Below are 11,566 nucleotides of genomic sequence, written 5' to 3' on the forward strand. Positions count from 1 at the left end.
CTGCATCCGTTGAACTCACTCTAATACACCGTTGTCAAGAAAGGCTAGGTAAAGCTGCACGTTTATGGGAAGAAGAAGTAGTGACGATGAGAACCTTTCTCATCTGCATTTGTAGAGGCCGTACAGTTTTCCAAGGAAATATAGAGAGGAAACCGAATGTATCAGCGCGAAATTCTCTCACGGGCATGTCCGGAAATTACATATGAGGACTTAATCACCTAATAAGCACAACGGCCAGGAAGGGGTCGTTTGTGGTTATGAAAAATTAAAAACCTTGAATCTAGTTGGTGGACAAAAACTTAATAGGGTTATACCGTAGTTAAACCGAGTAGACATGCGAAACGACGTGATAATTCTGCGCCTCATCTTTCTGGCATCTGCAAGTGCACGCAATCCCGTTTCCCGATGAGGGTAGCTGATTGCGCAAGTTGGTATGAAGACTGCAGCGTTTGGAAACAAGGACAACACGAGGCAGACACTACATGGGCTAAATCGATTAATCTCGTTTCTCGCTCTTCATCGTCTCACCCTCTCTCCACTCGGCGGCAGCTGGCGCGACGCTCCTCCGAAATTACCCGGATAATATATTCCGAGGCTTCACACAAGATTCTTGGTTGGGTTTGACACCGTTAAGTAGACCTTTCGAACCAGAAGTATACACCCGACAGGTTCACCAAACTCTATCAACATATTAAAAAATTTGGTTGACGCATAAGCTTCCTTTGATAGCGTCCCAGAAAGGTCGCAAAATTTCTGTAGCTAATTTACCTTTTTCTTCGCACAATACAGCACTTGCAACAGTGTCACAGCGCGGCGTCGCAACAATGTTGCTAAATATGTCCGTACAGAAACAAAGTGCTACCAACCTACCCAAGCCTGCATTTTTTTATCGTACGCTTTTTGTCAGGATTAAAGATGGCGACGACATCAGCAGAGGCGAAAGTCTTAATTTTGCGCTGTCCTGGTGAGAAGCCACAATTTGCTGTGTTTTTTGGAGACACAGAGCTGTAGGGGTTCGAGATGTATAACGCGAGCTACAAAGGAGGTGTCGAACAGGTGATTTAAATAAAACATTGTCCGCAAGCTCTCGAGATGCATGTTGGAGGTGCGCCGGAGATGGGGAGAGGGAGTTGGTTTTGGGGTGAAGGAAAAGCGCCTTCTCTGTACATACCTGCCGGTACAATACAGAAGAGCTTCCTCTCTCATTAGTGTACGGGACGTAGGGGGTTCCCGTGTAAATATTCTGCGTAGGAGACATTCTCGACTCACACGTTTCGTTTGGGAGACCTATTACTCGAGTGACGGAACTGCTCAAGCTGAAGTGTTTTGTAGATGCAAAATCCACCAGCTTTTCTCCTTCTATATCTCGTCAGATGAATTCTAAAGTATGCATAGCCAATTTACACTAAGTTTGAGTTCATTTGATTTCACGTCTCCTATCGTGAATTCCTATCTTTTTGCCGCGGACAGTAAGCTTAAGTAGGTGCACTGACAACATTTTGTGGTGAAAACATTTTTCATTTAATATGTCAATGTCACACAGAACTGTAGAGAACATAATAAGGTTAATTAAATTCCATCTACGTTTAGCACTTTTTTTTTGTCTGAACCCATTCGAACCCGTTTGAACCGGTTCGGAGCTGACCGAACCGGTTCGAACCGGAACGAAATGTCGCTTTGGAGCCGAACCCGGAACTGAACCCGAAAGGCGTGAACCCGAACCCGAACCGAACCCGAAAAAATTCCGGTTCGACACCCTGGTTATGATCCTAAGGTCGATAACACTGGCAGCCCAGCAGGGTCTCCCAGTCCTCCCATGTCTTGAGGTTCTCTAGGTCCCACGGGGGAGGGTCCGCCGGGCAGAGGCGAAGGGAAGGAGTGAAGGGAGAGAGTGTGTAGTCTGTACCAGAGTGTTGTTTGTTTGTTATCTAGGGAGGGGTGGGGAGGGGGCAGAACTGGCGTGAGGCCCTGTAGGCCTACGTCAGCACGCTGAACGAGTGCATGCGCTTCTCCGTGAATCCCCGATCCGAGACCACCTGAGCCCGGTCTAAAGAACCTCGGGCTAAATGGTTGGCGGCCTCGTATCCGGGATTCCCGGAGTACGCAGGCACCCATATCAACTCCATTTGGCGGGGTGGGGGTGCATCGGGCGAGTCCAGTATGCCAAAAGCAGGGACTTAGACTCGGTATCGAGCAAAATTTAGAATCGCAGTTTTAGAGTCACTTAAAATGTACCGGGCGGGTGATATCAAGCGCAGTGGCTGCTTCCTCTGCAGCCTCTGGGGAAGTGTCTGGAGGGAGAGGTAGTGTGAGGAGGCCACCACACCCGCTGTCGCTTCATCATCCGTGCAGGCAGCGTCCACCCATACGGCGTCTGGCTCGGAGCCGTACGCTCGATGGAGTGCCATCGCACGTGTTCTGCGGCGCTGGTCATAGTGGGACGAGTGCATATTCCTCGGAGCTTCTTTCGCTGTTACTTGAGACAATGGGACGGTCGGGACGGTTTGGTTTGTGAATTTTCGAGAGGAGGTAGAACCGTGCGGGGACTGGTCTGGCCGGTGTCATTGCTTTAAACATATCCTGGGACATCTTTTGTTTTTGAAGGAGAGATGTTATCTGATTGTTAACTTCGACTTCGAAGTCTCCTATGGGGTCGCCAGTGAGTTCAGTGTAAAAGTGTTTATTTTGGAATTGTCAGAAACCTTCCTTTAAGTAATCGGTCTTGTCCTTAACAACGATAGCGTCGCCTTGGTCCACAGGCTTGATGACTTAAGGGGTTGTTGTGGGCTGCTTTTGGTTTAGATTTTGAATATGATGATAGGAAATGCTATTGAATACCAGTGATGTATACATATGTAAATGTTTACCTTTGTGTTTGGCTGGAATCCATGATTTGCCGGGTGTCCCTGGTACGTTCATTTCACGGTCTGTTTCGCGGTTTTGGAAACACTCACGCAGGCGTAAGTTCCATGCGAACTTATCTGGATCCTGGTATAATTGGAACTGACTAAATTTCTCCCGTCATGGGGTAGAAGGTTAGACACGTAGAGAGGAACTCATTCCGAAGATTTGAGTGCCAGGCTGGATACGTTCATCATGTTATCAGATCTAATGGAAGACTCGCTATTAATAGTCGCGCAGTTCTTCTCAGGGCTGACGTGTTTCTAGTAGGAGGCAGGGAACGGGGCACTGTTGTGACACCAGCCTGCCTGGGTTTCCTAAGTACTTTCGTTCTTCGAATTTCTTTTCCTTAATTATTTCTGTCGCCGTGAGATCCGGTTAGCGACGGGTATGCTCCAATTCGATTGTTTTTCGTTGACTGTGCCGTATAAGTAGGTCTGCAATGCATACTGAACGGTTGCGTAGAATACCTGTCCACTCAGGCTTCTCGTCGGCATTAAGAGCGGGGTTAGTTGCAACCGCAAACCGTTTGGTACGTTTCCCTCTCATCATCATCATCGCTCAATCTTGTCTTCGGAGGCGTGGCCGCCATTCTTGCAGATTGTGAATAAGGGTATTTCACCTAAGACTCTGCACAGTTTTTAAGAATATGCTCTAAGCTAGAGGAGGGCTTCTACCCGACAGCACCTCGTGCCGGCAATAATTGGGGGTTGCATAAAAAAAAAATCGTGTCATGCCAGCCGTTTGCCGCGGAATGTTCCGGATGGTGTCATAGGATTCAGCGCGTCGGGCAGCATAAACTCACTATTATTACTATCAGTATTGATCGATTAAGCAGTTGAAACAATTTTTAAAAAATGCAAAATCTGTTTAAAGGTGCCAAACTGACCAGAATGGAAAGCCTAACCAACTATACCGGGTGTTTTTTTTTAGAAGGCCCGAAATTTAAAAAAAAGGTAAATTGCTTTAGATCTATTTTAGCACTGGGGCTATACTGGAGGCTACGGCGGGCGCCAGGCAAGAGGAAAACTGCTTTAATTAGTTCGCTGATTAACTAAATATGTTAATTAACATTTCCAATTTTTGTTTTAGGGGCTATGTTGTATTCGCAGAATTGGAGATCGTCCTCTGAACAGTCGAACCGAGAAAAAACAATTTCAATTAAAAATTTTACACGCACGTTAAGAGGCGCGAAAAATTCAGCCTGGTAGGCATCTTCACACCGTAACGCAGCGGCGGGAGCGCCTCTGACGTAGTTCACTGCGCCCTTCGCTATCGCTGCTTATCTCGCTTCGCTCCGCGGCCTCTCGGAATGCCGCGCTGGAACAAAAACGCATTGGGCGCATTTGTTTTTCAGTCCCGGACTGTCCGGGACTACTTGCGGACTCGAGTCCGGTATTTGTTTTTCTCGCGCAGCCCGAAAGCTCCGCCCACCTGCTTGCATCGCCATAGCAACGCGTTCGTTTTTAGCCTATGGCAGTCCGCGGTCTGCTTGGGGCTGCTGAGAAGGCAGCAGACGATAGCTGCGCGCCGCGCTGGCAGCCATATTAAGTTAGACTCCGTGTGCATTTTGAGTGCTTTTCGTGTCCCTGGAGGTCGATATCATGCGTTAAACCTTCACATGAGCTGCGTAGCTCCTCTCTGAGCCATCGCAAGACTTTTTGTTCTTGCATCTTCGTTTATTTTCTTGAAATCCACCGCACACGGACGCGCGTTCGGAGCTGCGAGCGCGTATTGTTTGCTCGTGTCGTCAAGAGGTTCTTGTTCGCTTGTTTTGCCACATGCTGTCTGTACGCTTACCTGAAAGCATCGCAGGTGAACCACTCGTATACTGGAGCAGCTATAGAGCTTGTTGTCAACATTTTTGCGGAGGCTTTCGTCTATCCGCCTTTCCGCAACGAGTTGGGCTACTTTGTGCGAACTTCGCCGCAAGCAGTAGCGGCGAGCATACCTCCGAAGCTGAGTTCTGTAATGCACCTACGCTAAGCTGACAGTACAGTCTTTAAATCGACTCAGTATCATGATCGAGCGCACGGCGTTGCTTCGGCGTCGTAGTGGCCGTGGCTTGCATCGTCTGCTAGCAGATGACAGCGTCCTTGTACGGTAACCGAGGGGGAGCCCGACTCTGGCGCCGTGTTCGAAAGCAGTCTATGGCAAGTAGGTCATGTGACCATGACGCTTTTCCTGTCCGAGCGGAAGCCGAGACCTGCCAGCAAGTAGTCCGGGACTGGAAAAACAAATGCGGCCATTGACACAAAGTGCAGGGCGGAGAGCGAGCTACGTCACAGGCGCTCACAGACGCTGTGTTACAGTGTGAAGCTGCCTACCAGGGTGACTTTTTCTCGCTTCGTTACGCGCGCAAAAAATTTTTGCATGAAAATCTTTTTTCTTGGCTGGACTGTTTGGAAGACGATCTACAATTCTGCTAATACAACATATCCCCTAAAATAAAAGTTAACAAGCGTATTCAGTTAATCAGCGAACTAATTAAAGTAGGTTGCCTCTTACCTGCTGTCCGCCGTAGCCCTCGGTATAGCCCCAGGGTTAAAATAAATCTAAAGGAATTTACCTTTCTTTAAAAATTTGAACCTCTAAAAAAAAACACCCGGTATGCTATCGCGCCACCTTCAAGGTGGAGCTCAAGTGTCCTCTGCAATATTTTATTCGGCATCGGAGTGTTAGCTTTCAGTATCAACCAGCATGCTGCTGCAGGTACCGTAGAAGTCCGCAATAGCAACCAAACACTGACAAGAAATCCGAAAGGCACCACGAACACTTTTTTTTTATTGGACGTTTTGTTTATCATGACCGTTCATGGAACGAAACGTCCAGTAAAAAAAAAGAGCGTGTGTACGTGGTGTCTCTCGGACGTCTCATCAGTGTGTGGTTGCTGTGGACTTCTGCGGTGCCTGCAGCAGCGTGCGCACTCCTCCCGCGAATGCGGAATGATGAGAGGAAAAAAAAAAAAAGAACCGTCCTCCCACGGGAACACCTCTGCCGGAGCAACGGGCATCCGCCCTCTGGATACCCGGGGGACAGCGAGAAGAAGAGCTGTGCTTTTAAGCACAGATCCTCCCCTTGTCCTCCACACACGGCGGCCGAGCTGTGACGATGGTGGGACCACCAGGCACCGTTTTTTTTCTACAGCGATCTGCTGTGCCGGCGCTGGGAATCGAACCAACGGCGGTGGGGATATTCGCCCAAGCATTGCCAACTGGCGCGCTAACCACTCGGCTACCGTGCGGCTCTGACTTTTGACGGCGTCGGCGAGTGCTGATAGAAGGGAAGCGAAGCAGGCCGAAACTGAGCATGCGGGGGGGGGGGGGATGCGGTTATCTCGAGATCGGGCGTGCCAGCAGAAACATGCTACGCGTCGAACGTGGAGCGGCCGCACTAGTGTGGAAGTGCGATACCCCGTGGGGCACCAGCCCCGTCATGGTATTTCGTCCGTGCAGATGAAAGAGAGTTGGGAATGCGAAAGCCGCAACCTGAAACTCGATTGGTGCCATGTAAGCGTTGATGGGACCAACATGGCACGGAGTACATCGCTGTACACATTCAGCCAAAGCGTTGAAGCACTCTGTACTGTTTATTAAATATAATACAGATTTCTGGCCCTTGCAGCCGGACCGAAGCGGAAAAAATATCGCGAGAAATGAACGCTCACACGTAATCGTGTTGCACTAACCCAAAGAGGCAACAAAACAGGAAAAGGGCAAATTGGTCGAAAGAGACCAGTTACACTGTCCAGTGTCTGAAATGGAAAGTGAACAACGTATACTGATTGAAAGAGACCAGTTGCACTGTCTAGTGTCTAAAATGGAAAATGAAGTGTATACTGAACGAAAGAGACCAGTTACACAGTCTAGTGTCTGAAATGGAAAGTGAACAGTGTATACTGAACGAAAGAGACCAGTTCCACAGTCTAGTGTCTGAAATGGAAAATGAACAGTGTATACTGAATACATGAAACGCATCACACTGTCTAGTACCTCAAATGACAAATCAACAGTGTATACTGAACGAAAGAGACCAGTTCCACAGTCTAGTGTCTGAAATGGAAAATGAACAGTGTATACTGAATACATGAAACGCATCACACTGACTAGTACCTCAAATGACAAATGAACAGTGTATACTGAACGAAAGAGACCAGTTCCACAGTCTAGTGTCTGAAATGGAAAATGAACAGTGCATACTGAATACATGAAACGCATCACACTGTCTAGTACCGCAAATAAAAAATGAACAGTGTATACTGAACGAAAGAGACCAGTTCCACAGTCTAGTGTCTGAAATGGAAAATTAACAGTGTATACTGAACGAAAGAGACTAGTTCCACAGTCTAGTGTCTGAAATGGAAAATGAACAGTGTATACTGAATACATGAAACGCATCACACTGTCTAGTACCTCAAATGACAAATCAACAGTGTATACTGAACGAAAGAGACCAGTTCCACAGTCTAGTGTCTGAAATAGAAAATTAACAGTGTATACTGAACGAAAGAGACTAGTTCCACAGTCTAGTGTCTGAAATGGAAAATGAACAGTGTATACTGAATACATGAAACGCATCACACTGTCTAGTACCTCAAATGACAAATCAACAGTGTATACTGAACGAAAGAGACCAGTTCCACAGTCTAGTGTCTGAAATGGAATATGAACAGTGTATACTGAACGAAAGAGACCAGTTACACAGTCTAGTACCTCAAATGAAAAATGAACAGTGTATACTGAACGATAGAGACCAGTTACACAGTCTAGTGTCTGAAATGGAAAATGAACAGTGTATACTGAACGATAGAGACCAGTTACACAGTCTAGTGTCTGAAATGGAAAATGAACAGTGTATACTGAACGATAGAGACCAGTTACACAGTCTAGTGTATGAAATGGAAAATGAACAGTGTATACTGAACGATAGAGACCAGTTACACAGTCTAGTGTCTGAAATGGAAAATGAACAGTGTATACTGAACGATAGAGACCAGTTACACAGTCTAGTGTATGAAATGGAAAATCAACAGTGCATACTGAACGAAAGAGACCAGTTACACAGTCTAGTGTCTGAAATGGAAAATAAAGAGTGTATACTGAACGATAGAGACTAGTTACACAGTCTAGTATCTGAAATGAAAAATGAACAGTGTATACTGAACGAAAGAGACCAGTTACACAGTCTAGTACCTCAAATGAAAAATGAACAGTGTATACTGAACGAAAGAGACCAGTTACACAGTCTAGTACCTCAAATGAAAAATGAACAGTGTATACTGAACGATAGAGACCAGTTACACAGTCTAGTGTCTGAAATGGAAAATGAACAGTGTATACTGAACGATAGAGACCAGTTACACAGTCTAGTGTCTGAAATGGAAAATGAACAGTGTATACTGAACGATAGAGACCAGTTACACAGTCTAGTGTCTGAAATGGAAAATGAACAGTGTATACTGAACGATAGAGACCAGTTACACAGTCTAGTGTCTGAAATGGAAAATGAACAGTGTATACTGAACGATAGAGACCAGTTACACAGTCTAGTGTCTGAAATGGAAAATGAACAGTGTATACTGAACGATAGAGACCAGTTACACAGTCTAGTGTCTGAAATGGAAAATGAACAGTGTATACTGAACGATAGAGACCAGTTACACAGTCTAGTGTCTGAAATGGAAAATGAACAGTGTATACTGAACGATAGAGACCAGTTACACAGTCTAGTGTCTGAAATGGAAAATGAACAGTGTATACTGAACGATAGAGACCAGTTACACAGTCTAGTGTCTGAAATGGAAAATGAACAGTGTATACTGAACGATAGAGACCAGTTACACAGTCTAGTGTCTGAAATGGAAAATGAACAGTGTATACTGAACGATAGAGACCAGTTACACAGTCTAGTGTATGAAATGGAAAATGAACAGTGTATACTGAACGATAGAGACCAGTTACACAGTCTAGTGTCTGAAATGGAAAATGAACAGTGTATACTGAACGATAGAGACCAGTTACACAGTCTAGTGTATGAAATGGAAAATCAACAGTGTATACTGAACGATAGAGACCAGTTACACAGTCTAGTGTATGAAATGGAAAATCAACAGTGCATACTGAACGAAAGAGACCAGTTACACAGTCTAGTGTATGAAATGGAAAATCAACAGTGCATACTGAACGAAAGAGACCAGTTACACAGTCTAGTGTATGAAATGGAAAATCAACAGTGCATACTGAACGAAAGAGACCAGTTACACAGTCTAGTGTCTGAAATGGAAAATCAACAGTGCATACTGAACGAAAGAGACCAGTTACACAGTCTAGTGTCTGAAATGGAAAATCAACAGTGCATACTGAACGAAAGAGACCAGTTACACAGTCTAGTGTCTGAAATGGAAAATAAAGAGTGCATACTGAACGATAGAGACTAGTTACACAGTCTAGTATCTGAAATGAAAAATGAACAGTGTATACTGAACGAAAGAGACCAGTTACACAGTCTAGTACCTCAAATGAAAAATGAACAGTGTATACTGAACGAAAGAGACCAGTTACACAGTCTAGTACCTCAACTGAAAAATGAACAGTGTATACTGAACGAAAGAGACCAGTTACACAGTCTAGTACCTCAAATGAAAAATGAACAGTGTATACTGAACGATAGAGACCAGTTACACAGTCTAGTACCTCAAATGAAAAATGAACAGTGTATACTGAACGATAGAGACCAGTTACACAGTCTAGTGTCTGAAATGGAAAATGAACAGTGTATACTGAACGATAGAGACCAGTTACACAGTCTAGTGTCTGAAATGGAAAATGAACAGTGTATACTGAACGATAGAGACCAGTTACACAGTCTAGTGTCTGAAATGGAAAATGAACAGTGTATACTGAACGATAGAGACCAGTTACACAGTCTAGTGTCTGAAATGGAAAATGAACAGTGTATACTGAACGATAGAGACCAGTTACACAGTCTAGTGTCTGAAATGGAAAATGAACAGTGTATACTGAACGATAGAGACCAGTTACACAGTCTAGTGTCTGAAATGGAAAATGAACAGTGTATACTGAACGAAAGAGACCAGTTACACAGTCTAGTGTCTGAAATGGAAAATGAACAGTGTATACTGAACGAAAGAGACCAGTTACACAGTCTAGTGTCTGAAATGGAAAATGAACAGTGTATACTGAACGAAAGAGACCAGTTACACAGTCTAGTGTCTGAAATGGAAAATGAACAGTGTATACTGAACGATAGAGACTAGTTACACAGTCTAGTGTCTGAAATGGAAAATGAACAGTGTATACTGAACGATAGAGACCAGTTACACAGTCTAGTGTCTGAAATGGAAAATCAACAGTGTATACTGAACGATAGAGACCAGTTACACAGTCTAGTGTATGAAATGGAAAATCAACAGTGCATACTGAACGAAAGAGACCAGTTACACAGTCTAGTGTCTGAAATGGAAAATAAAGAGTGTATACCAAATACATGATATCCATTACACAGTCTAGTGTCTGAAATGGAAAATAAAGAGTGTATACTGAACGATAGAGACTAGTTACACAGTCTAGTGTCTGAAATGGAAAATAAAGAGTGTATACTGAACGATAGAGACTAGTTACACAGTCTAGTGTCTGAAATAGAAAATGACAGTGTATACTGAACGCAAGAGACCAGTTACACAGTCTAGTGTCTCAAATGGAAAGTGAACAGTGTATAATGAATAAATGAAACGCATCACACTCTGTCTAGCACCTGAACTCCTGCGAATTTGAAGTGGTCTCTCGCGATGGCACTGCCGTTTCAACCTTGTGTTTCTTGCAGTAACTTACATCCTGCTGTCCCTTCGTGCAGGTGTGAAAGAGCACTCCACGCTGGGTAGTGGCCCCACCACGACCAATGTCCACGCACCTCCTTGTCCTCGGCCTGGGACTGAAATCTCCGCTCCTCCCATCCGTGCCACTGCCTGCGAGGGTGGAGATTACATATGGTCGTTACAACTCCGATGACGCATTCCTCATTCAATGCACGTGACACTGCCATTATTAGTACGGCAGCATCTCTGTGCGGTAGGCCACGCACATGCCACAAAATGTCTGCCATTCACGAATCATTAATTACCAGGAGGTTACATACGTTTCGCTCACAGAAACAACGCTCCTTTGCGCGCGCCATTACCGACAGGTCCCTTCCCGACCTGTCAATCTCACCGATACGGGGCACCAGGAATCCCAAATGTAACAACCCTCCAACGCTTTTGCGTGCTACTGTATACGTACGCTAAAGCATCCCACAAGTTTTTGGCTTGCGCTTCTACACCTACAACAAAGCCATAGACCTCTTGCATTGCCCAGGGGGCGCTGCGAAAATGGTGCTAAAGAGCGCCCTCTGCCCTCGGCTGGGTAGTACCGGGCTCTGGCGTCTGCTTCGGAAAGCACGTTGGCAGCTAGTATGTACCCGCGACTTTCGCTTGTGCTCTGCCATGGCCTACAGCGAATATCGGGCGCCGAAGATTTTTTCAGGGCTGGCACGCTGTGTAAAGGGAAGAAATTATGCAACGCCAAGTACGTGTACTCTGTTGAAGAAATAATCGGCGAAGTTTCAGCGCGGTGTCATTCGCAAGTGAAGACAGTCGCGTACGAAGTCG

General features: G+C 45.4%; 1 long non-coding RNA gene across 1 annotated transcript in view; it reads left to right on the plus strand.

The window, feature by feature from the left end:
- LOC149335674 (uncharacterized) overlaps positions 1-11,139 on the plus strand; it is a 37,742-nt gene extending 26,603 nt beyond the window's left edge. Inside the window, exon 3 of the long non-coding RNA XR_016284494.1 lies at positions 10,774-11,139. This is a non-coding gene — a long non-coding RNA (uncharacterized LOC149335674). The remainder of the gene's footprint in view (positions 1-10,773) is intronic.
- Positions 11,140-11,566: the final 427 nt, after the last annotated feature.

The sequence above is a fragment of the Amblyomma mixtum genome, chromosome 7, assembly GCF_055824585.1.
Source record: "Amblyomma mixtum isolate Tamu chromosome 7, ASM5582458v1, whole genome shotgun sequence".
Classification (NCBI taxonomy): Eukaryota; Metazoa; Arthropoda; class Arachnida; order Ixodida; family Ixodidae; genus Amblyomma; species Amblyomma mixtum.